This window comes from Lagenorhynchus albirostris, chromosome 13 (genome assembly GCF_949774975.1).
Source record: "Lagenorhynchus albirostris chromosome 13, mLagAlb1.1, whole genome shotgun sequence".
Classification (NCBI taxonomy): Eukaryota; Metazoa; Chordata; class Mammalia; order Artiodactyla; family Delphinidae; genus Lagenorhynchus; species Lagenorhynchus albirostris.
Genome location: NC_083107.1, coordinates 31,771,312 through 31,798,820, shown reverse-complemented (window position 1 = coordinate 31,798,820; position 27,509 = coordinate 31,771,312). Strand labels below are relative to the sequence as shown.

Genomic DNA, 27,509 nt, shown 5'->3' with positions numbered 1-27,509 from the left:
CTATTAACCAACTACGGTTGGACCTTTATGATTTTGATTTAAATTGCTTCAGTCAGAATGATTGTTAAGACAGAAAATAACTGAAATCCAAATTGCCCCTGAAATTGCTTTGAAATCAGAGCACAAACTGGCAAGAGCTCATGATGTCATCGAACGTTAGACTGCCACACAGACCCTCCAATATTTTGTTCACTCTTTCCCCAAATATTCTCGATTACACACATGACAGCTGCTGTATTTGGGGAAGCACCATGCAGTATGGTGGTAAAAGCATGGGCTTCTTGCTTTGAATCTTGGGTCTGCCACTTCCTAGCTATGTGATCATAGGCAAGTTAACTTCTCCGTGCCTCAGTCTCCTGTAAAATGGAGACAATACTACTTACTTCCCAAGGTTGTTGGAAGGATTTGTCAATGAAAATAAGCAATAAACAATCAAGAATAAGAAATAGGAAAGAGTTTTATTTGAGCCAAACTGAGGGCTAGCCTGGATGCCCACTGCCCAGATTACTCAGAGGAACTGTCCCAGAGAAGCATGGTTTCCAGCACAGTTTTATACCTTGTCAGAGCAAAGAACATTAAAGTCAGGGATACATTTCTTCAAGGTTTCAAAAAAAAAAAAAAAAGAACAGACCAGCATGTACATAGCAAGTCAGCATGGCCTCGCACCTGCGGAGGGTGTCTTATCGTTAAAGGAGTACCAGCATTGGCATCCCAGGAAGACAGGCATTTAATCTTTATTTTTAACATGGACATTCTTTATTTTTGGTCAGTGTGTGCTTTTCTCTAATAATTAAAGCACATGTACAATGTGTGTTTGATAGGCCATAAACAGGCTATTTTAGTTAGTGTAAAATTCAGGTTAATTCATGGATAAGCCAGAATGACTTCCCTATATCTCAATATGTGAAAATTTCTTTTGTCAGTTTGAGTGAGCTGAGAATGAGCAAGCAGGTCCTGTGAACACTCCACCAGAACCATCAGAGCATTCACATGGTTTCTTGGGCTTTTTCCCTTCATCTTCTTTCTAACTCTCATCAGAAAACTGTTTGAAGGCTACCAAGGCTGCTCTGTGATGTGACACAAAAAGCCAGAAGCACCTGGGAGTTCACAGCCCCCAGCACCACCATCACCCCACTGAGGTGGCCCTGAGCCCGCAGTGGACCGGGGTCGGTATATGAAAGCCCAGTTCCCTTGCCATCAGTGAGGACAAACTCCACAATGTAACTTACACTCCAGAGCCCCCTATGCGATCAGACTGAGACTGGGGCTTCACCTAAAATCACACCCCTGCTTGGTTTCTTCTCTTCCTCTGCCCTGCTTTGTCCATTCTCAGAGAAATCCTACATGAGTCTCCTGCATACAAATTCTTTTCTCTGGGCTTGAAAGTCCAACCTGAGACAGGCACTCACACATAATTCACAACTAGCAAGCATTTAATAAATGTTAGTCTTTATTACACTTGCCATTAACAGGCACTATGAACTCAGTAACACTTTAATAATAAATTATATATATACAAGACATTATGTCTTCATAATGTGTCTGGACACCCTGTTGTCATCTTAGTTCTCTGTGGTCACATTTGGGAAACATGGCTTTTAAAAAAAGCTCCCTTATTTCACTGAAAACGAAACCAAGAAAAAGACTCTGTGTGAATGGCCCCAGTCCCAGGGCTAGGGAACGGCAAGCAGAATTTGAACCCAGGTCTCCTGCCCAGTTCAGTGTCATTTTCATCAAACCCTTTAGGCGCCCACTGGCCAGTTTTCAGAGAGAGGGAAACAGTGGGAACTCAGAAGCCTGCTCAGAGCACTGGTGGCAGCACCCCAGCGGCAGTTATGGAAGGCCTGTGTTCACACCCCTGCTGGGTGTTTTAACAACAGTCAAAGTGTATAGAAGCTCCCTGCCCTCTAGAATCTTGTCACTGAGTATGGACAAAGGCCAAATGCTTGAGAATCATAAGAAAATACCCGGAAAACATCAGGAAGTTGAGGTTACCAAGAAGTGTGGGATACATTTAGAGATGGGAGGTGCCTTAGCAGACATGCTACCTGTGATTTTCAGTGTATTTTTTAAGCAACAGAATCTTTGGTTTGAATGAGTCCAATGCCAAAATGCAGAGTCTAGAACAGGTAAAAGCAGGTATGTTCAAATGAACTGGGGTGGGACGGTCCCATCTCCCTTGCCCTCTCCACCCCACGGATCCAGTCTGATGCCCCACTCATTCATAGAGGAGAACACTAAGGGTCACCCTCCCTTGCCTTTGCAGTCCCACCACCAATGTCCTGATTCCCTCTCACCTGTCTTGGCTAACAGCCTTTGTGCCCTCTTCCTCCCATCCCTATCCACACCTCCCTCCCCTCCCCTGAGCCCGACCCACACATCACTGTGTGCAGGGGCCTTCCCACTCTGCACCTCCCACTGTCACACAAACCCTGTCCCAGCAGCCTTCTGGTCAACCTTCAAGGACCACCAGAAATGCCTCCTCCTCCAGGCAGCCTCCTGGGATCTTTCCAGTCAAAAGTGCCCCTGCCCTGCCCTCCAGGCTCCTGCTTCACACACCCCCAAACCCCCGCCAACTTCCTCACCCCCAGGGATATCTGTGAACATCTTGCTTTCCCGCGCTGGGCAGTTTAATTGACTTTGTTCCCTCCCCCAAACACACACACACCTTGGGGAGCACTTTGCCCACAGTGGATGCCCAACAAAAGGCTCTTGAAGTGATTGCCCAGAATTACACCACAACCTTGGTGGCATCAACCAGAGAGGGGACCCATGGACAGGATGGAATATCTGGGTGGGTGTTTGGAAAGACTTTGTACAGAAAGAGCACACACTCCCTTTGCAGATTTGTCATTATCTGTAGGAAAAACCATGACACAAATCTGTTTAAACTATGCAGGCACAGAGCCTTGGGACAGTTTGGGGAAGCCACAACCAAGGGGTGTGTATACAAATTGACAGGAGGTATTTGTCAGGGAAGGAAGTGCAACTGAGGAAGAAACTTCAGAAGTTCAACTTCACTGAGGATGAATCATCACACTCAGTATTTTTCCTTAGACGGGGAATTTTCTTCTCGGAGGATGGGCTGTACAGAGTAAATCCTCAGGAGAATGGCCCCTAGAAAGTCCTGTGCCATCTCGGAGTCCCCAGCCTGTCACAGTTAAAAAGGGGTTGCACCCAATTATCACAAGAACCCTAGGGCCAGGTGGCTGAGGTTCTAGACCCGTAAACACAAACGGGGCTGGAAGAGAGAAATAAACCCCTCACTGCTAAGCACCCCTGAGACATACCTGCCCCCTTCAGGGCAGACGTCTGGGCCTTTCTGCCTGGCTCAGCTCTTCAAAATCTACCCAGCAATGTGAAAAATGCAGATCTGCTGGCATCCTCTGCAAGGAGTAGGCACATGGGTGGGAGGATTACACTACTGCATACTTTCCAAGGGCTCAGTCACTGGCTTTGTGGTCAGGAACTCAGCCCAGGAACGAAGAAAAGATGCCCCAGGGGTGGTCTCAGGCCAGGGTCCGCCTATTCTCCGAGCCCTCCCCCGACACATCACTTCTCAGCCCATCACAGCCTGCTTTCAGGGATCCCAACAGCCACGTATACACCCTGAAAGCCATGGTTTCCCAAAGGGTATTCACATATATTGAAAAAGTGAAAAGGATGTTTTGCCCAAACGAGTTTGAAAAATCCCAAGTTCAAAGACATTTATTTTCTCGAGGACTTCTCAGAGCATTTAAAAGCTAATGAGCACTGGGAAATCCCAACACTGTCATAGAATACATTGCATTTTCCCAACAGGACTTAATCACCCTTTCCCCACATGGCATCTCCTAGAACCAGCAGAATTTAATTCAATTTGTTCCCTTTCTACCTCAGCAGGTTCTCCAAGAGTGGCCCATGGACACACTTTCAAAGATCCACATCTTCTTTATCCATTCATCTATTGATGGACATTTAGGTTGTTTCCATGTCTCGGCTATTGTGAATAGTGCTGTTATGAACATAGAGGTGCATGTGTCTTTTTGAGTTAGAGTTTTGTCCAGATATACTCCCAGGAGCGGGATTGCTGGATCATATGATAGTTCTATTTTTAGATTTTTGAAGAACCTCCATAATGTTTTCCATAGTGGCCGCACCAACTTACATTCCCACCAAAGAACATGTGTGTGTGTGTGTGTGTGTGTGTGTGTGTGTGTGTGTGTGTGTGTGTGTGTGTGTGTGTGTATAAAACTGAATCACTTCGCTGTACAGCGGAAATTAACACAACATTGTAAATCAACTATACTTCAATAAAAAAAGATCCACAAGGTCAAATCTATGTTCATAATAATAGTAAGATGTTATTTGTCTTCTTCACTATTTGGACATTCACACGGATGATCCAAAAGCAATGAGGGGGAGGGTAAAACTGCTGGTGCCTTAGCATATGTCAAGGCAGTGGCCTCGTACTGTATGTCTTTCCCACCACGTACTCACAAGAAAGAAGAAACAGTTTTACTTTAAAAATGTCCTCTATGAAGCTGTAAGAAATATTAACTTTATTAATTGCAACCTTTGAATATATATATATATTTTTTTATATAACATGCTGTGTGAATATATAAAAAATATACATAAAGCACTTCTGCTTATTGAATGGTTGTCTCTGGGAAATGCTCTTGTGCAATTGTTAGAGCTGAAAACTGAATTAGTCCTTTTTTAAATGGGACACCACTTTAGCTGACTGACAGACAAACTATGGTTATACAGATTTGAGTATTTGGCAGACATTTTCTTGAAAATGAATGAAATGAGCAGATCCCGACAAGCAAAACAACTGGCAGAGTTTGATGTCAATTATAAAATTTGAGCTTTCAAGCAAAAATTAGAATTTTGGAAAACTGTATGCACCATCATGCGTTTGACAGCTTAAAGACTCTTCTAATGAGCTCGATGGGGATATTAACAAATGTGATGTTTTGATATGACACAAAATGAAATATGTCAACATTTGGAAGATATGAATAACTCAGTGAACTAATATTTTCAAAATAATTAATGCATGATGTTACAAAAATCTTACATGGGTATAAGAACCATTCAAAGTACAATTTAGACCACTGGATTTTAACATAACAGAGTATGAAATTTTCATTGCTATGGTTTCAGATTCTACATGCAGCCTTCTAGAAATTACCACTTGTCAAGATTTGTTGTAGTCAAAGGGAAACATCCATAAATATCTGAAATGACTACTAAGATACCCCTCCCTTTTCTAACTACATACCTTTACGGGGCTGGATTTTCTTCACCCACTTCAAACAAAGCAACATACCACAACAGATTAAATGCAAGCAGATGAGAACTGAGCTGTCCCTATTAAGCAAAACATCAAAGGAATTTGCAGAAATGGAAAACAACGCCACTCTGAGTCTCACTAAATATTTTTTTTTTAACATCTTTATTGGAGTATAATTGCTTTTTTGTTTTATTATATTTTGGAAAGTATGGACATTTTTCAATTAAAAAAAAGTTGTCTGTTTTCTTGTAATGGTTTTATTACTGACTTTTTAAATGAATTAATAAATAAATATTTAAACATTTCTCATTTTACTTTTTATATTAGCCATCAGTAAACTTCTCCTATAAAGGTACAGATAATAAATATTTTAGGCTTCACCAGCCAGTCTCTAGTACAACTAATCAACTCTACCATTAGAGCGTTAAAGAACCATAGACAATACATAAACAAATGCATTTGGCTGTGTTCCACCAAAACTTTATTTACAAACCACAGTCATGGGCTAGATTTGGCCCATGGGCCACAGTTTGCTGACCCCTGTCATGATAAATGTCAACAGATATAACCAACTGAAACAAAAGTTCTGTGGAGTCCTCAATAATTTAGAAGTATAAAGAGGTCCTGTGACCAAAAAGATTGAAAAATCACTGTTCTACCCGAAGTATGAACACATCATCATCTTCAAAAGGAATTTCAGGGTTTCCCTGGTGGCGTAGTGGTTAAGAGTCCACCTGCCGATGCAGGGGACACGGGTTCGTGCCCCGGTCCGGGAAGATCCCACATGCTGCGAAGCGGCTGGGCCCGTGAGCCATGGCTGCTGAGCCTGCACATCCGGAGCCTGTGCTCCGCAACGGGAGAGGCCACAGCAGTGAGAGGCCCACGTTCCGCAAAAAAAAAAAAAAGGAATTTCATACAAGAGAAAGCCTGGGGGAGACAGGCCAAGGTGGGAGCCCTTCATCCAAGGGGCAAAAATCAGCCTGCTTATTTTTCCCTGGGGGGCAGATTCTGTAGGCAACACATGGTTTGGGGAGGTGAGGTTCTGAACACAAGAGCACTCCACTTTAATATTCCCAGTCACTCCTGGAACCCACCTCATCTAGAAAAAAGACTCAGATTTTGGCCAGTATGGCCACCACCAGTGCCATGAGCCTGTCAACAAAATTCCCCTCTTTAGGAAGATGAAAGTCATGTGTGATGTCAAAGCACATCCGTAGGGTAACCTGCAACCATCCCCAGGGAAACAACAGGGGGTTCTCCTGCACTTCCCAGGTGCAAGAGAGGCCTGCATGGTGCTGAGGGTAGCAGGTCTGATCCTCCCACAAATAAGTCACTTCAAATCTAGACAGCACACTGCTCAGAGCATGCTCGTTACGCCTGCCAAAGGGCTGGCTCCTCAGCCCTGGCCTCCTATTGTATATTTTAGTGCAGGAACTGAGTCACACCTGCAAATTCTATGACAGATGATGTTTCATCAACTTTGAAGAGTGCCGGCTCATTTCCTGGGTCCCAAGCCAAAATGACATAATAGAGTCCTTTCAAAAGCCCACCAGAAGAAGTTGGTATAATGTCCAAAATAGTCCAAGGAATGAACACTTCTAAATGTCTTAATAAGTTCTGTGCCAATCAGCTCTAACAAGACAAAAGCCTGTCATGAGAGGCCCAAGGCAAACTCAGGACCGCCATCCCCCTATCGCCTGCTAGGTCTTCTTTCCTTGACTGTTTATTTGTTTTTTTCCTTCTAGCAATGCTTTGGGTGACAAGAAGAGTTTCCTGGTGTCTTTCACACACAGTCAGCTCTCCTGCCCACCAATCTTCTGGGTATTTTTATTTCACTCCCCGGATGATTTTTATTGGATCAAAACATCAAGCTGTGAGGTTTTACAAACATGAAATGTCAGCACAAACATAGATACATCCAGAATAGCACCATTCCCTCTCTGCCAATAGCACCCCCGAAGCAACACACAGATGCACACACACACACACACACACACACACACACACACCATCTTTCCTCAGTCATAAAATTTACCCAGTTGAGCCCTTATCCTCAGAATTCTGCTTCAGCCTCATTGAGTGACAATACACAGGGGTTCCAGTACTGAGCTCACCAAAGAAGTAAGGCAAACACAGACAACACATGCAAAGATATGGCAATCCACCTTCTAAGGGACAGGCCAGGCCTCAGTCTGCTTAGAGTGAATAAAAGCAGCCTCAAGACGAGAGAGCGTAGTCTTGAGAGGTAGAGAACTGCCTTCTCATAGCAGAGAGTCTGCCAGTGGCACTTGAACAAGTCACCAGGAGAGAGTGGGTTCATGGGGGAAGGGCAAGAGAGGAGGAGGGAACAGAGGCCCGTGCAAGGGCCTTAGAGTGATTTTGAACAGAGCAGGTTAATATAGCTACTCCCCAAATTGGACAACTGTGTGAAGTCAAGAGGAAGAACACAGGAAAATTGAGGCCTGGATCACTGAGGAAGGGTCAAAGGCCAGGCATGGGTGACGGATGAGACAAGAGGGCCCTGTCACTAAGGTTTCAGCCAAAAGCAGGGATTTATACCCTCAGCCACCCAGGAGATGGGGACCTGCAGGTTGACAAGGACAGAATCACACAGGCCACAACCAAACCTACTCTGCTGCTCACTAGCTGGGTGAACCAGGACAGGTGACTCGGTCTTTTTGAACCTCTTTTTTCATTTGTAAAATGGGATGATAATAGTACTGTATTTGCTCCAGTTTTGGAGACTGGAAACCTGAGATCAGGGTGCTAGCAGATGCGGGTTCTGGAGAGGTTGCTTTTCCTGGCTTGTAGATGTCCCCTCTCCACTGTGTCCTCACATGATGGAGAGAGAGAGGGCTCTGGTCCCTTCCTCTTCTTATAAGGACACTAATCCCATCAGTGGGGGATCCACCCTCATGACCACCCTCATCTAAACCTAATCACCTCCTAAAGGCCCCACCTCCAAATACCATTACCTTGGAGGTTGGGGCTTCAAGATATGAATTTGAGGGGTGCAGACTTTCAGTCCATAGCAAGTACCCACCACAGAGAGATGTTGTGAGGGTTAAATGAAATTTACACACACAGGGCTGATTTAACACGGTGCCTGGCACATCATTGGAACTGTTTAAAGATGGCCATTGTTCTCATTTGTTTTAGGGAACGGGCAGAGGAAGCATTTCCACAGGCCAGCACCACTGTTCACCCAGCGCTGTGTTTGGCAGGCAGTTTGCAATGACATTTCCAACAAGGGATATCATTGCCTGTTACTGAGAATTAGGCAGGCCTTGCTCCCTGGTCCCAGGAAGTCTCACTCCCCGTGTCTATGTCCTTGGTGCTACACAGAGGTCTGAGTTATGAGAGGGGTGATCGTCCTCAGGGCCTGGTGTCAGGGCCTCCATGGGCAAGGAGATGAAGACAAGGACCCTCCCTGGGTGCAGGAATCCAAGCAGAAGCCTGATTGAAAGTCACATCCTCACTTTTCCTTTTCCCCTATAACATGGACCAATAATCTCAAACCTGAGTGTGCAAACCAGAATCACCCCCAAGAGCCTGTTACAAAACAGATTTCTGGGCCCCACCTCCAGAGTTTCTAATTCAACAGATCTGGGATAGGCCTGAGAATCTGCATTTCTCACTAGTTTCCAGGAGATGGTGCTGCAGCTGGTTTTGGAACTACACTTTGAGAATCACCACCGTCAACCATGAAACAGAGGGTGCAGTAGCATGTTTCCCATGACAATCCAATCATTTTAGAAAAGACTGACTTTCCTATGCCTTTCCTCAGGATTCCAAATTGAGGACAGAATCAGCCACTGCAGTTTTCAACACAGGAAAAAGTGGAGTCACTTTGAAAAGGAGAAGTGATATCTCATATTTGAGGCGAGTAAAGGTGCAGCTCAGATAAGTCTGGACTATGTTCCCAGGGTATATGAAAGGGATCGGTCAAGCCTTTGAGAACTAGAACTGAGGGAGGAGTCAGGAATTCTAAACTATCAACTAGATGACAACCTATCTCTTTTCCCTAACAATTTCCCTGGCATTGGACAGTCTTATCTTTTCACACCTAGCGTGAAAACAAAGTATGTCAAATACTTGTTCGATTCCCACCCTATGTCGCTCTAGGATGTGACTGGATTGACTCTTGTTGTGGAAAGAATTCTTGGCTTCCCGTCTGCATCTGGGATTGGGTTTCCCCTACACCAAACCAGAAGAGCAGCAGGTGGAAACATCAAATGCTCTTTATCTACCTGCATACTGAAAGCAGGAATTCCCAGGTCTTCATGAACTCCCTCTTACTGAAGAATTGCATCCACTGGGCATTCTGCAAAATTCAGTGGTAACTTCCCAAGTTACTTCAGGACACCAGCCAGCTGCCACCTTCTCTGAAGATGTTAACTTCTCTCAGACTAAGTATCACCACCCAAGAACCCTTACTGCCACACAAAAATTCTTCTAATATATACCTTTTATATGTATTTTATTGGGAGGAGGTAGCTCCAATGCAAGGGGATAACCACAAAGATTTTTTTCAGGTCATCCTCAATCTGTCCTTTCCTTCCCGTTGGGTGATCAGGAAGCCTTTAAATACCCTAAACAAACTTGCCACATTAGACCCACACAAACTTGGATCTAACTCAGTGGTCCTCAGCTGGGGCCAACTCTGGCCCCCAGGGACTTTTGGCCATGTCTAAAAATATTTGGGGTTGTCATAACTCAGGTCAGGGATGCTCCTGACATCTAGTGGATAGAAACTAGGGACGCTGCTAAACGTCCTACAATGCACAAGACAGCTCCCGCAACAAAGTTATCCAGCTCTAAATGTCAGTGGTGCCAAGTTGGAGAAACCCAGATAACTGACTGTCTAGAGGGAACAGGCAACCTGACTCAGTTCCTAAATAATGAACAGGATCTCTGGTTAAATTTCCAGCCTAATAGCACTCAAGAAAGCCCCTAGAACAGTGTAGTTTCTTCACATCCACATGAGAAGAGTGAGAATTTAAAGCCATGGTGTCATCCTTGGATGATGGGTACCTTAGGTTAGGTCCTCCCAGAAGGAACAAGTACAACTGGTTCATTTGGGAAGTGATACCTGGAAACCTCAGTAAGGGAGTGGAGATGTAATACCAGGAAAGGAAGGAAGCCATTAGAAAGTGTGTTTTCAAGCAAGTTGCTACTGTGGGAAACTTCATCTTAATTCCAACAGGGAATGCCGGGAGAGACTGCAGAACATTCATTATTTTCAGTTATCCCAACCAAGAGGCAAGGAGGCTGAGATATTTACTCACGCATCCTGTCAGTCACTGGTCGAGGGATCCCAAGGGTTACTCATTCCCCAGCACTTCCAACCATCCCAAACACAGGTAGAGTGGGCCCTCAAGCAAAGTCCACAGGCAAGAACTTTCTGGTGTTGGCAGTGATACATGAAACCGACAAGTCTGAGTGGTTGTGGATGGGGCCACCAACAGCATCTGCTACAATGAGATTGTTGAACGCATTCATTTTTTACATTGTATTTCTCTCATGTTGAATATTTACAATAAATTTATTACATTAGTAACAAGAATAAAACACATATAACTAAAAATACCAGAGGGAAATGCAAAGAGCATTTAAAAGATGGGATAAAATGTAGCTCTTACAAGCAACTAAACTGTCCAATTCAAAACTAAGAACAAGGCAATTCAGAACCATATTGTACCCAACATGAAAGAGGTGACCCACCTTGTGGTGTTGGTAGCACGGTCATTTTAGATCTGTCATCTCATGTGCCATTAAGCTCCGAATCAGAGGGCCTTCTCAGTCATATTCCTAGTGCCTGCAGCAAGCTCCTGGAGGTGACAGAAGGAGGAAGCCAAGGCAGAGGTCCTGGTTTCCTAAACTTCACGCCTGGCTTTGGATCGCCTGTCTACAAAATTTGAAAATCCAGACTTATAAAAAGTACCTAAGTTTAAATTTAAAAAAAACTATCAGCGAAGTAACTCTAGCAGAAACAAGAATGCTATGGGGAAATTAACTGATTTCAGTCAACACTGGAATGTTAAAACCACCCAGTCCATTTAGTGAGAACTCGCTTTCCAAAATCTGGTGTTTGTGGATTCATACACAACATAACTAAGAAGTCTAGACCTCATCAACCATCAAATATTCTGTTACCTTTTTTTCACATTACTTTTTAATGCCAATAGTCTGAACCTCCACTCAAGTGATACATATAAAAGAAACTGAACTTGTTTCAACTGCATTAACATAAGGTGAATTAATTTAAATTATAATACTCCTCAGAAAAATGCAATATCAGTCTAGGATTAATTTTAGCATCTTTCCTACCAGAAGAAAGTGCTCAATTATTCTAAACTTAAGAATAATTTAAAGTAAAGTTAAAGAAACTTTTCATATTTCAAGAGTATCTCAGAAAATAATAATTATTTATTGATGTATATATTTGTTTTTCGCTACTTAGCTCCAATTTAAAAAGTTAATCATGAACATTTGGGAAGGAGAAAGGGCAGAGATTTTTGTTATTCCAGATAAGGATGATAGCATTGAAACCCAAAACAATAAACACACACAAACATTTGTCTTTTTAAATTAATAAACATATTTCAGACAGTTTCATTCAGCACAGAAAAAAATCATTTTAACGAGAAACACACATCCTTTTGAAATATTAACTATTCAAAAATTAATGTAAATTTAAAAAGGGGATTCTTTAAAAATAGAAAATGAACAGATTATTCCTACAGTATCAATATGAGAACTTAAAATATTGGATATGTCATTGTAGAGGAAAAGGCCAGTCCAACAAAAATACACCTCATAGGACAGCTCTTTGGGAGGGCATTCTACCTGCTTGTGCTTATTCTCTACATGAGGTATGTAGGTCACCCCATCCAAGAATCTGTGGATAAACATCACCTGGAAAAGTCCTTTGAGCTAAAACTTAAGGCAAAATAACTTGCTGAGAGTGGCTAATTCACATTCTAGAATGAGAATGATCAACATTTTCCTATGGCTGACCTGTGGCGAAATGTACACAGTGAACATGGAGTTCTGACATCCCCTTCCTCCACCCTGTCGTCAAGACCACACATCTTCAGCTTGACCCTTTCTGGACCTTTCATCTCCCTACATGTGTCTCATGATCATGAAACTTTCGTCTTACGTCATCATGCACTGAAATTTCAATTTTTATTGTTCAGGGTATCTTACAAATGGATGATCATTTCAAAAATTCTTTTGACTTTTCACTCAAGCTGGTGCAGTGATTCACCACTCTGCTTCATAAAGAAAGCAATGATAAAGTATAAAGACAAAAAGACAAAAATCCAAACTTGGGCTCAAACACCAGATAAAAATCTCTGTAGGTCAGAAAAGGATATAAATGCTAAGCAGTGAATGGGGCTGTAGCTGCAGACTCACTGGGGTTGTGTCAAAAGTATGCAGCAGACAACTTGAAAAGTCTCCCACTGACCACAGATGATAAATGAAACCTTGAAAAGAATGATATCTACCAAAAATTGAAACACAGTGAAAGTGGGAAATCCGGAGTTGACTAACAATACTTTTTTAAAAAATTAGTCGCCTTTTAAGAGTGCCAGAGACTCAAATCATTATTCTGAAGACTGGCAAACAAAGGAAAAGAATCAAGTATTTATTCCCCCTTTCCTATATGAACTATACCTCTGGGTAACAATGGATGGAAAGGGAAAATTCTTCTTTAGGAGAAGAATTCCAAAATAAACAAGAAATGATGGAATTGGAATATCACCATTTTGCAACCCCTAATGAAATAATGGACATGGGCAGATACCACCAATGGCTGCTAAAACCAGTAGGTGAAAAGCTGATCAATCTTAATGTCATGAAAAACAGAAACAGATGTTATGTGCCTTCTCTTAAGTGCCATGGGAAGTATACACCACCACCTCCGAAGTATTCTTGGAAAAAGAAAAAAAAAAGCCAGAACTCATCAAGCCTCATCTATAGGTCTATTATCATTTTATGGGTAATGGAGAAGGTGGACGTACATATTGAACCATATCACGGAGGAAAAGAGAAACTACGTTAACCTTCTTAATAAATAATTGTAAGAAAACAAGAGGTGAGAGTTGGAAACGTTCTACATATTTATTTTTTTTAAGTAGTGTCATTTTTTTAGATCTGATAACTGCATTGTACTAATGCTTTAAAAAGATTCACACTGAAGTATTTACTGATAAAATGATATAATGTCTAATTTTACTCCAGAATAATCCATTGCAGGAGGGAGGAGGGAGATTCGAGGAAATGCAACTGACCATGTGATGAGAATCATGGAAGTTACACCACTAGTTAATATTACAGAAAGAGAGAGAGGTGGAGGGAGGGAAGGGGTGAGGGTACTAGGGCACTGAGTGGAATTCCATTGAATCTGTACACCTTTAGTAGCCAAGGTGTGGCTCAAAGACCAGCAGCATCAATGTCACCTGCCAGCTTGCTAAAAATGGGGAATCTCAGGCCATGCACAAGATCTCCTGAATCAGAAACCACATGAACAAGATCCCTTCGTAAAATCTGTGTACACAGTAAAGTTTGAGAAGTACTTTTGCAGATCACTTGGAAGAAAATGATTATCCTCCAATCCATGCTATACTACTCCATTTATTTAGGTCTACCCTAATGGCTCTCAATAATTTTTTATAGTTTTCTGTAGAGTCTGTATTAGTCAGACTGGGCTGCCATAACAAAATACCACAAGCTGGGTGGCTTAACAGCAGAAATTTACTTTCTCACAGTTCTGGAGGCTCAAAGTCCAAGATTAAGGTGTCAGCTGATTCAGTTCCAGGTGAGGGTCACTTCCTGGGTTGCAGATGGCCACTCTGTCTTCACATGGTCTTTCCTCTGAGAATGAGCAGAGAGCAAGAGAGCCCTCTTGAGTCTCTTCGTATAAGGACACTAATCCTACCAGATCAGGGCCCCACTCTTGACTTTATTTAACCTTAGTTACTTCCTTAGAGGCCCCATCTCCAAATACAGCCACACTGGGGGTTAAGGTTTCCACATATGAATTTTTGGGGTACACAAACATTCAATCCATTAACAGAGGCCTTGGGCCAAACTTTTTGCATTTATTCCTGGATAATTAGTATTCTCAACTGATTTACGAATTATAATAATTTATTTGTAGATTCTTCTAAATTTTCTATGTACATAATCCTATCTTCAAATAAAGGCCGTTTTTGTTTGTTTGTTTGTTTGTTTTGCGTTACACGGGCCTCTCACTGTTGTGGCCTCTCCCATTGCGGAGCACAGGCTCCAGACGCGCGGCCACAGCTCACGGGCCCAGCAGCTCCACGGCACGTGGGATCCTCTGGGACCGGGGCATGAACCCGTGTCCCCTGCATCGAACCCGTGTCCCCTGCATCGGCAGGCAGACTCTCAACCACTGCGCCACCAGGGAAGCCCCAGGCTGTTCTCTTTTTAAGGCTTTTACAAAGTTGTTATTATTCCCCACCTGTCTCTAGATCAATGCTTCTCAACCTTGGATAGTCATTACATATCTTGAGGAGCTTCAGACAATACCAATGCCTGGACACCATGCCCAGAAAGTCTGATTCGTTCTTCCTAAACCTGAGGTTTGTTTGTTTTTTTTTTTTTTTAAAGAACTGATTTTTTTTTTTAATTTTTATTTTATTTATTTATTTATTAATGGCTGTGTTGGGTCTTCGTTTCCGTGCGAGGGCTTTCTCTAGTTGTGGCAAGCGGGGCCATTCTTCATCGCGGTGCGCGGGCCTCTCACTATCGTGGCCTCTCTTCTTGCGGAGCACAGGCTCCAGACACGCAGGCTCAGTAATTGTGGCTCACGGGCCCAGGTGCTCTGCGGCATGTGGGATCTTCCCAGACCAGGGCTCGAACCCGTGTCCCCTGCATTGGCAGGCGGATTCTCAACCACTGCGCCACCAGGGAAGCCCTGAGGATTTTTTTTTTAAACTCCAAAAGTGATGTGGAGCCAGAACTCAGAGCCACTGGTCTAGACACTGCTCTGGAGTCAAGAGGAACAATTCCCACTCATAACAAACACAGGGGAATCTATTTCTTGTGGTGTGGTCTTCTCTCTCCAAATAAATTAGAGAAGGGTTGACACTTTCTCATATAATATAATACCTTGTCCTTTGCTAGAAATTGTTCACTGCCTGACTCCTTCAAGGGTCAGCCCATGATTTCAAACAACGTAGCAAAACCTTAGCTATCCAAACAGAGTACATAAGACTCTAGGCAAAGAACCATACATGTGGAGGTCTGAGAACACTAACTTCCCAACAGGACCTCTTCAAATATTAATTTAGAAACCTTATTTGGAACAAAGAAAATAAAGGACAAACTAGAAGAGAAACTTTCCATTAAATTTGTCCAGTTTTGAGGTAAGTCATCTTAATTTTAGTACTATCAACATAACATTTTAAGTAGCATTTTCTTACAAAGCCCCTACTCCCTTTCATTTGTATTTGTATAGTTGATGGTGAAAAATGGGCATGGTTGTACCCACTTTATAGCTGAAGAAACATAGGCATAATTTCAGTGACTTATTTCAAAGTCAGCAATCATTGACAGAATCAAGAAAATCAAAGCTGGGCTTCCCTGGTGGCACAGTGGTTAAGAATCCACCTGCCAATGCAGGGGACACGGGTTCGAACCCTAGTCCGGGAAGATCCCACATGCCGCGGAGCAACTAAGGCCGTGCGCCACAACTACTGAGCCTGCACTCTAGAGCCCGCAAGTCACAACTACTGAGCCCACACACCACAACTACTGAAGCTCACGTGCCTAGAGCCCGTGCTCTGCAACGAGAAGCCACCACAATGAGAAGCCTGCACACTGCAACGAAGAGTAGTCCCCGCTCGCCACAACTAGAGAAAGCCCACGCACAGCAATGAAGACACAACGCAGTCATAAATAAATTAAAAAAAAAAAGAAAATCAAAGCTGTGTTGTAATGTTCCTTCTGATGTTCTACAATTTATACTAAAAAATACTCTATTAAGATATTTTCCTCAAGATATATTTTAAGAAGCAGTATTTAAGCCTGGATCTTCAAATTCCATTAAATTTAAAATAGCCACAGGACTTCCCTGGTGGCACAATGGTTAAGAATCCGCCTGCCAATGCAGGGAACGTGGGTTCGAGCCCTGGTCCTGGAAGATCCCACATGCCGTGGAGCAACTAAGCCCGTGTGCCACAACTACTGAGCCTGCACTCTAGAGCCCATGAGCCACAACTAATGAGCCTGAGAGCCACAACTACTGAAGCCTGTGCGCCTGGAGCCCATGCTCCCCAACAAGAGAAGCCACTGCAATGAGAAGCCCGTGCACCACAATGAAGAGTAGCCCCCGCTCACCACAACTAGAGAAAGCCCACTCACAGCAACGAAGATCCAATGCAGCCAAAAATAATTAATTAAAAAATAAAATAAAATAGCAACAAAAATAAGTCGAGTAAAATAAATCCTGAAATTTGAAAGCTAGTCTCTATGGTCTGTAAAGACAGCTACAAATTATATTTAGTTTCAGCCTTTAGTTTTACCATCGCTTACTTTCAAAACGAACTTTGTTTCATTTATTTATAATTTCCCTTTATCTTGATAGCAAATACAAATAAATCAAAACCACATGGCCAAATGATAGACACAGGGGAGATGTATAGGTGACTATTACTGAAGAAGTGTGTAGAACTTTCTTTTTTTTAATTATTTTTATTTATTTATTTATTTATTTATTTATTTATTTATTTTTGGCTGCGTTGGGTCTTCGTTGCTGCGCGCGGGTTTTCTCTAGTTGCAGCGAGCGGGGGCTACTCTTTGTTGCGGTGCGTGGGCTTCTTATTGCGGTGGATTCTCCTGTTGCAGAGCACGGGCTCTAGGCACGCGGGCTTCAGTAGTTGTGGCTCACGGGCTCTAGAGCACAGGCTCAGTAGTTGTGGCACACGGGCTTAGTTGCTCCACAGCATGTGGGATCTTCCTAGACCAGGGACCGAACCTGCGTCCCCTGCATTGGCAGGTGGGTTCTTATCCACTGCGTCACCAGGGCAGCCCCAGAACTTTCTTTCCTAGAAATTTTCCAAGAGGATTTATAACCCTCGGCCCCCAGATACTCCAGACTAATAGAAATAGCAACTGAGACTCTTTCAGTGTAGTGACTCTATGTAGTTTCTAAAGATACTAAATACATCTCACATAAATCTGTCTTGCATTGAGACAATACAAATGCTTCACTTCTGCCCCTTCACCCCCCTCCAAAAAAAAAAAAATTGCTCCAAAAGGAGGGAATGGTGAAAATAAGAATTATTTCTCTCTCCTTGTTCTTGGTTTACAGCAGACACTGATGGCCACAGTCCAAACCCAGGAAGGTTATCAGATATAGTTTCAGGTTGAGGTTTCAGGTCTCAGTACCCATAAATACTGCTGGAACTTCTTGAGTACTGTTCAAGGAAATTAGACATTGAGACTCTGATGGCCATATACTTCATTATTGGGGGAAAACTATCCCACTTTCCAAAAGTTCATTTCCACTTAGAGTTACGTAACATAAGGTCAACCTGATCCATATCATACGTACCTCAAAAGGCAATGATAATGTGCCAGTAAGAAATAAAATCAAGAAGGGTTCAGGTTCCAGGCACAACTGGAAGGTCCCAAACTCAACAGGGGAAGAAACACATGCTCTGTTCTTCCATGATCCTCTGACAACAAGCCCCAGGATGATACCCTGGCTTCACTCAATACTCAGTTTTCTGGACAAATGCAACCTTTCCATTCTGCACTTAATATTTTATGTAACTCATTGAAGCTTTCAGATAGACTAAATATATTTTGTCTAAAAATTAAAAGATTCTTTTAAAGGAGTACGTTGACAAATGTTTGGGAGAAAGGGACAGCTGTATTTTCACCTAAGCAGATTTCATATATCTGTACAAAATCATAAAATAAAATAAAAAACAAGTGTTTGTTACTTTGTCACTGCCTCAATTCCATTTCACATTTTCAGTTGGAGCTATATATCATTTGTAAGGTATGCTCAGTTCGGAACTAAAGCCATTGTAACTTTATAGAAATGGGATGAAATCTTCAAAGACACTCATTACTTTAAATCTGCTTGGTAAGCAATTTTTTAAAAGAAAAAGGAAAACAAATTCTTGTATATGAATGAGATCTCCAAACTCAATGGTTTTTCTCCAAGAATGATCTTTAAAACAGGGTATCAAGAAAATGACCCCTTTCCACGGTTCCTTGACATTCAAAATCTCTGTTCACAAGTTTCCTGCTAAACAAGTTTTTCTTAATATCTAGTTTGGCTCTTATTTTCACTTTTAAAAAAAGTAATGGCATGGGAATTTTGAAAGATATTTTGTGACTAAAAGAAACTGGAATAGAACTTTACAATATGGCTTTGGTAACAATAAAGCATACATTTAATCTTTTATGTTACTACCATAACATACATCCAGTGATGAGATGTGTTGGCGTCTCACCTGCTTTAGTTACATATCAAGTTTTAATCACTTTATTTTCTCATCACCCACGAAATCCAAATAGCTTTCTCTTCATTTTTGCGAATGCAAAAGCAAAACGAACTCTTCTATGTTGTTTTGCTGCCACCCAGTGGCTCTGATCAGCAAGTGCCAGGATGACAAATCTAACTGAAGAGACAGAAACACACCTTCAAGAAAACCCAAAGCATGAAAATCCAAATTATGAAAAGGGATAAATGTCGAAGCAGGCAGTTACATGAAAAAGGGTTCCTTCATGTTGCATAAAGATTGAGGGAAAACCTCCCCTAGATTGTAATTTCAAGCAAAAATGGGAGCACGGCACTTCACTCTTCCTAGACTCAGGCTGGTTGGGCGTCAGCGCGTAGTAGGCGTTTAAACACCTGTTTAGCCTAATCCATTTCATTAAAATGCTTATTATAATCAAGTGGAAAAATAAAAAACGAAAAAGCTGTATTTGCATTTGAATATAAATGGATAATAGGCTCAAATAAAGTATTTTAAACGTTAGTCAACTATCTTTCAGTGAGAGGACTTCTTTCTCTCCTTTTCTTTGGCCTGGCCGCGCACCATGAGGGATCTTAGTTCCCCGACAAGGGATCTAACCGGCGCCCCCTGCAGTGGAAGCGCGGAGCCTTAACCACTGGACCGCCAGGGAAGCCCCGAATACTTTTAAGACGGTCTGAGCAGGAGAACAAATTGTCAAAACCGGTCAAAAATTCAGGATGATTTTCCCGTCGCGGACACAAGCGATAGAGCACGGGGTCAGAGATATGATATTGCTCCAAATCATGCTCCAAAGTTCGTGTGCAAATTTAACACCGAGACTACATAAACCAAAACTGAAACCAGCTTTCCAGTGTTTGAAAATTCAGTGTAGGTTTAGCCAATCAGCAAACAGCATCCATGACCCGGGTCCTCTCCTCCTGCGAAGCCCCTCTGTGTGCAGTTTCTGGGCGGGTTATAAAGTTCAGGGCAGAGACAGTGAGAGAGGTGCAGTCTCCAGAGTGGACTCACATCCTAGCCTCACTAATTATGTGCTCTTGGACATAAATACCCACTTCAATTGGCTTGTATAGATCACAGATGAGATAACACAGGTCTGCCCCAACCATGGCCAGGACCTGGTGTTAGCTGCCACAAATGCCCACACATGGACCAGGCACGACCTTAATATACATACGCACAGAAAAATTATTATTCAGAGAGGAAGGGATGATTGGAGAATTTTATTCATTTGTAAATCATTTTTAAAATTTATAACCTATGCTTTAACTACAGGTACTAGTACAAAAACAGTAAACAATGAGCCTGGAATCCAGCAGTGAAAATGGCAATCCAGTAGGAACTTTAAGATATCACTTATTCCACTTTATCTTGATAAATGGCAAAAATATTTAAAACAACTGGAAAGGACAAAGCCCTAGTAAATTCAGTTGTGCTTCCCAACTCACATATTAACAAGCATTTCTTATTTCTCTCTAACAGAAAATATGTATTTGGGGAAGAGGATTCCTATGCTTTGCCTCATAGAAATTCGAATATATTGAAAATACCTTCCAATGAGTCAGGAAATTCAAAAAATTTTAGGACACATTTTAAAGGAAAGCCCAAGTCTTATTCAGAATGAAATGTTCTAGTTGCCAGCTTCTCAGGATGCAGCCCCTAGCTCCATTTCTATTTTATCATCAAGAAATGTAAGATTTTCTACCTCTCCTTTGATCACTTAAATAATTTTTTTGCTTTGAACCCCTACAAAAACATATAGCAGAATCCACAAATAAAAGCTTTAAAAATAAATTCCACCACCACCAAATGCTGGCAAGACGTGGAAAAACAGGGACCCTTATTCATTGCTGGTGAGGATACAAAATGGTACAGCCACTTTGGAAAAGCTTGGCAGTTTCTTACAAAACTGAACATACTTTTACCATATGATCCTGCAATCACACACCTTGGTATTTACCTACAGGCATTGAAAACGTATGTTCACACAAAAACAGGCACGTGGATGGTTACAGCAATTTTATTCGTCACTGCCAAAACTTGGAAGCAACCAAGATGCCCTTCAGTAGGTGACTGGATAAACTGTGGGACATCTAGGCAACAGAATATCATTCAGCACTAAAAAGAAATGAGCTATCAATCCATGAAAAGACATGGAGGAAGTTAAATGCAAATTACTAAGTGAAGGAAGCCAATCTGAAAAGACTACATACATGATTCCAATTGTATGACATTCCGGAAAAAGCAAAACTATTAAGACAGTAAAAAGATCAGGGGTTGTGAGGAGGAGGGGATGAATGGGTGGAACACAGAGGATTTTCAGGGCAGTGAAACTACTCTGTACAAGACTATCATGAGGCAGACATGTCATTATATATTTGTCCAAACCCAAAGAATGTACAACACCCCGAAGGAACTCCAATGTAAAGCATGGACCCTGGACGATAATGATGTATTTATGTAGGTTCATCCGGATATGTAACAAATGTACAACTCTGGTGGTGGATGTCTGGTGGTGGAGGCAAGAGCGGGTATGTGGGACCTCTCTGTGTTTTCCGCTGTGAACCTAAAACTACTCTAAACATAAAAGTTTATTAATTAATCTATTAAAAATTACATATAAGAGGGAAGGGGAGTATAGGCAACAAGGACATCTCATACAATTATAGCTTAAAATGATTAATTCAAATATTTCTGTAAATTTCAAGGCAACACATAAGAACTAAGCTTAACAAGTCAGAGTCTAAGAAGATATGTATTAAGCTGTACCTGGTACCTCTCTTAAAGGATTAAAACACACATTGACACTATTCCCAAGAGCTGCTTTTAACATTTCTTTCCAATGTTATATATTTAAATTATTGTAAGTTACTTTAAATGCCTAGCTAAGTAAGAGAATGAAATTTAATTACAGATATTTCCAATGTTATGTATCTAGGTATAATATACCTAAGTATATGTAATGTAGCTCAAATAACAACTTATGCTAAAATAAAAATTTAAGTAGTCGATAATTAAGGAAACACTATTAGGTTGGTCTTTATTACTGTCTTCTACAAATTTAAAAAGTGATAGATAAAATCTAGCAATTGTAATTCCTTAAGGCTTAGTTTAAATTGTTTAGAAGAAATCCTAAAAAAGATTTTATATTTTGCTACACTTCTGACGTATATAACTTCTGATACTGAACAATTAATTTCCACTACAATACAGTTAGATTGCAGTGAGAAGACAGATCCTGAAAAAAATATAAGCATGTTTCCTATGAACTAACCTCGCTTTATGAAAATTAGGTGCAGTAAGATCCCTCTTCCGATTCGGCATTATTAAGACAATCAAGCAAAGATCCCACTATCACTTACACATAACCCTATTTTTGTGGTATCTCACCTTACCTTAAACAACATTTACAAGTTTCAAAAGAGTATAGAAGGCAGGTTAGAAAAAGAGCCACTTTCAACTAAGAATTCTCATTTTTCTGGCTATATCTGAATGTAATTTGTCTAACATTAAAATTAAAAATAAACTGGGCCCACATGTAGGAAACTATTAAATGCCTACATTTTTATATACACATGGTGTTTTTTTTAAGACAATGAAATATCTGCTATTACACGTAAGCATTCTCACATTATTTCCTTGTCACGGAAGGATTTTACTTCTTGCCTAACATCTCACAAACTGAATAACTAGCATTCACTAGGTTATCCGATTCTCGTGCTGCTTCTTTGAGCAAATGTTGATCAGTACAACTATTTTTTCTCATTTCTTTTTACCGAAGAAACCATGCACACAACACAACAGAAAACAAAAAACCTTTGCTCCCACTTTACTTCTGCTCATGTGAGGGATTATCACTTTTAAATAACTGGTCTTAAATTCTGGTGATTACCTTCATAATACACACCTACACTGCTATTTCGTTGGCCCTCGTCTATTGACTCCCCAGTCTAAAAATGAGGATTTAATTTATACCACTCCCCGCACCTTACTCCCTTACTCCTTCCAGTTTTTGACAGAAGAATGAAATCACTTTGTACACCAGAAATGAAATCACTTCGACTGAATCACGTTGCTGTACACCAGAAACTAACACAACACTGTAAATCAATGATACTTCAATTTAAAAAAAGAAAGAAAAAATATAGCTATTACCTTTACAACTTACTTAAAATCACATTCACCCAACAGTGTCGTGCAGCATCCAGGTTTCCTGCCATGAGCATGCCCTCTTTCCTCCTCCCCATTTCTAACTCACTTCTGTCTACCATACCTTCACTTTTACATTATCAAAGTTGATTTCCTTCACATTCTTGTCTTCTGTTTAATCTACTGGTTGATTGTAAAAGCTGAAAACCAGTAAGCAACATTTACAATTTCTTTTAATTAAACTGGTCCCTAATCATTAAGATTAAAAACCCACTTCTGAGTTCTCTAATACCTAACTTTAAAGGGAAAAAAAACCTGAATGGTACACTAGAGTTAAGAATTTGGGGGGGGAAAAGTTTTAGGGCTTTAAAAAAAAATCTCTATACAGATGAATTCAATAAGCAATTTTTTAAGTGGTTTGTGCTCTTGGATGAGCACAAATTATATACAATTTGTGTAAGATGTTTTATGTATTTATTTTCATTATTTGAACCTGACTGCTGTGTTACATTAGGAAGAGACCACATGGCACATGATAATAGGCTTAGTGAAAATCTCTCCCCCATGGAAACCTGACAGGGTTTTCTTTCCTTCAGGGAAATGAGTTTCTTCAAACCAAGGTAAAGTTTAAAAGATAGTACACTCAATCAAAACTAACAAAGCCTGCTAGAGAGGTCTGAACACTTTGGCTTCAGAAAGAGTATAACAGACCCTTGACATTTCAAGGTCTAAATTTTGAGATCTTTGCTCCAATTCAAAAATAGTCCTAGATTAAGTCTACATAGGTTCCTGGTTTTCTTCAACATTACATTTTCATCTTGTGTCATGAAGTTTCTTTGCACATACTTTCACTCCAAGTTATAAATCTTTTTAATTCCTTCCATCTAAACGGCCATTGTATTAGTTTGCTAGGGCTGCCATAACAAAGTACCACAAACTGAGTGGCTTACAAGACAGAAATGTATTTGCCTCACAGTTGGGGAGGCCAGAAGTCCAACATTGCAGTGTTGGCAGGGTTGGTTCCCTCTGAGGGCTGTGAGAGAATCTGTTCCATGCCCCTCATTTAGCGTCTGGTGCTTTGCAGGCAACCTTTGGTATCCCTTGGCTTATAAAAGCAATGCCCTGATCTCTGCCTTCATCTTCATATGGTGTTTTCCCTGGGTGCAAGACTATGTCCAAATTTCTCCTTTTTATAAGGACACCATATTGGATTAGGGCTCACCCTGTGGTCTCCTCTTCACTAACTACAACCACAACAACCCTATTTCTAAATAGGGTATAATATTATGAGGTATTAAGAGTTAGGACTTCAGGCTTCCCTGGTGGCGCAGTGGTTGAGAATCTGCCTGTTAATGCAGGGAACACGGGTTCGAGCCCTGGTCTGGGAGAATCCCACATGCCGTGGAGCAACTAGGCCCGTGAGGTTTTTTTTGCCACACCGCACAGCTTGGGGGATCTCAGTTCCCCGACCAGAGACTGAACCCAGGTCATGGCAGTGAAAGCTTGGAATCCTAACCGCTAGGCCACCAGGGAACTCACTCTATCCATTTTACCTGTTGATGGGCACTTATGTTGTTTCCATACCTTGACAATTATAAATAATGAACATTGGAAAACTAAAAATGGAACTACTATATGATCCAGCAATTCCACTCCTGGGTATATATCCGAAAAAAACAAAAACACTAAAAAAGAAACTAGCACCCCAAATGTTTATACATACTTTTAATGCTTTTTTTTTTTTCTTTTTGCGGTATGCGGGCCTCTCACTGTTGTGGCCTCTCCCACTGCGGAGCACAGGCTCTGGACGCGCAGGCTCAGCGGCCATGGCTCACGGGCCCAGCCGCTCCACGGCTTGTGGGATCTTCCCGGACCGGGGCACGAACCCATGTCCCCTGCATCGGCAGGCGGACTCTCAACCACTGCGCCACCAGGGAAGCCCAATGATTTCTTTCTTAAGGGAAAATAGTAAAGAAGGAAAGGATCAGAAATGGGATAGTAAATGATTTCAATTTAAATAAGTCAAGGAATGTATTATTAGAGAGAACAAAGGTCACTAAATGAAACAATATCAGCCAGATACATTACAACATGGTCTACAGACCACTGCTCTAGCACTCAATCAGAAATGATTCCTTGTTATAATCATTCTTTTGTATTTTAATAATTAAACATCTTTGGACAAGGTCCAAGATGAATTATACACTATAGTAAATTGCATATAACAAGCCTCTATCCTTTTTACAATAACATTTTTCAACATAGGCTCTCAATAGTTAATACTCACCTAATAAGAAACTGAAGGTATTCTTTTCTATTTCTCCTAATCATCTCATTCAAATCCTATCACCATGAATTTCCTGGGTACTTGGCTTTAAAATACTGTACCACTATAAACTTTAAATTCAAGCCCTGGATAGGTCTACATTCATTTCAGCAGAAGCATCTTGAAATGTTGAATTATCTTCAATTTCCTTCAATCATTTATTGTAGCTGCCAAACTGAAACGGCACACCTTAAAGGCAACGCTAAACTGAAAGGAAATAATAAAAGAGTCTCTTAAATGTTTCATTTATGAAAGCTTATTTTTCCTGCCATGAAATTTTGTGTACTATCTGAAATATATCACTTTACAAAACTGACATCTTGCATGCAGTTATTTTGCCATGATACACTTGCCAGACTTCAAGGTTTTGGGGAGGGGGGTCGGAGGGAAGGGACTGGCATGTTTTCTCAACCTTTTATAAACAGATAAGTAATAAAGAGCTAGGCTGGTTTTGGTTTTTGGCCTAAGATTGGGAGTAGGGGATTACAGAATTAAAATTAAGTCTCAATTGCCAGTAGATATCACTATAGCTACCCCCTTTTCTGGATAGCTTTAACTAATCTTCCTGGCTATATTAAAATTATACCATAAAATAAACACTTTAAAAGGCACATCAGGTCAGAGGGTGGCTGCTCTCTGAAAGGAAAACAAATCTGCAAACCAAAATTATTCAAAGCATTTTCTTGAAATCCTGCGCACAAGCAATATAATAGCAAATTAATCAAGGAGAACAAATCTACAGAATAATGTAATAAAATCTGTACACTTTTCCCCCTAACATAATTGTTAATGAAAACTATAAAATGCCAATATTTAAAATAAGCAAAATATGGTTTGTATTTCCAAAACTGATGAGTTTTAGACCAGGATATAGGGAAAAGAAATGTTTTTATTAGTTAAGTACATTCAGATCACATTTATATAAAATAGGCTGCTATTCAGTTAAAAGAGCCCCTGAATTTATCAGAGCAAGTTTACTAACTATTCTATGAAGGGAGAAAACAAGATGCCAGTTCTTCTTTTTCTCCACTTTATCTACCAAACTTAGCTATTACATGAGGCTAAGAATCACTGTTCAAACCTTTCTCATTTAATGTTACTTTGTAAAGCCAGAATTTCTGATAATTTATTGCATAAAGGTATGGTTTAACAGTATTATAAGCTAAGTGATTCCTAAAACATCTTTCTCTCCAATGACCTACGCTTAAGAAAAAGTATCTATATTCAATACATTGTCCATTTTTTAAGCATTTCCTGTATTTCTAGTCAATTTTTAAAGGCTCATTTAGAAATAATACTAATCCATTTCTAATAGCTAAGTAGAACAATTTTTTTAATTTGCAGGGTATCTTAAAAACCAATCAATTTGACATAACCTCAAATTCCAGGAATGTAAACCATAATTCAAGCTTCAGTTTTCCTCTTAAAATATTCTACTTACTAAAATGAATTCCCATCCTGCAACTATGAACAATAAGAAAATTGTGCTTAAAATAATATTAAAAGACTAAATCTCATTATTTAGTATTAGATTAATAATCCATAATTCTAATCTTAAAAGTATCTATAGCTATAGCCCCTCCAATTTGTTAATTCCCAAAGAGATTAATACAAGATATAATTAACATCTAACCTTAGAGCAGACTGTCATTCGGAACAAACTATGCTAACAATAACTGTACCATAGTCAAATAGATCAACCCATCACCCTTTATGATTCTGACTAAGGTTAATGAGCACAACTTGTCATAAATTTTCCAGTAACTCTGAAAAACTGAATTGAATGAAAAGACTAGTTTTTTCATAATACTTAAAATAGAATAAAGGCTGGAGTTGTCTTATCTGGAACCTAGCACAGTATTTAACAATGTAAATGTCATTAAGTATTTGTGAAATGAATAGACAAAAAATAAGCAACCCAATACACTTACTATCACTCAGCTCCTTACTATGTGCTAGTAAGTACTTAAAATCATACATAATAAAATGGAATACACTCAAATTGTTTTTTACCTCTAATAAACACTTAAAAGAATTGTTCACTTAAGAATCCCCAGTTTAAGATAAGGTAGAATTGGACTTTCACAAACCAATAATTTGGCTAATGACTTTCTGCAACTGCATGACATTTTTCATTTAACTTTTTTTTTCTTAATGAAATGAGAAAATATAAAGAAATGCAAGCTATAACCTTCTTTGCAATAAATAACACTAGGCCACTATA

General features: G+C 40.5%; 1 long non-coding RNA gene across 1 annotated transcript in view; it reads right to left on the bottom strand.

Moving 5' to 3' along the window:
- Nucleotides 1-11,256, bottom strand: part of LOC132531431 (uncharacterized) — a 38,055-nt gene extending 26,799 nt beyond the window's left edge. The window contains exon 1 of the long non-coding RNA XR_009544103.1: nucleotides 11,006-11,256. This is a non-coding gene — a long non-coding RNA (uncharacterized LOC132531431). The remainder of the gene's footprint in view (nucleotides 1-11,005) is intronic.
- Between the last annotated feature and the right edge of the window lie 16,253 nt (nucleotides 11,257-27,509).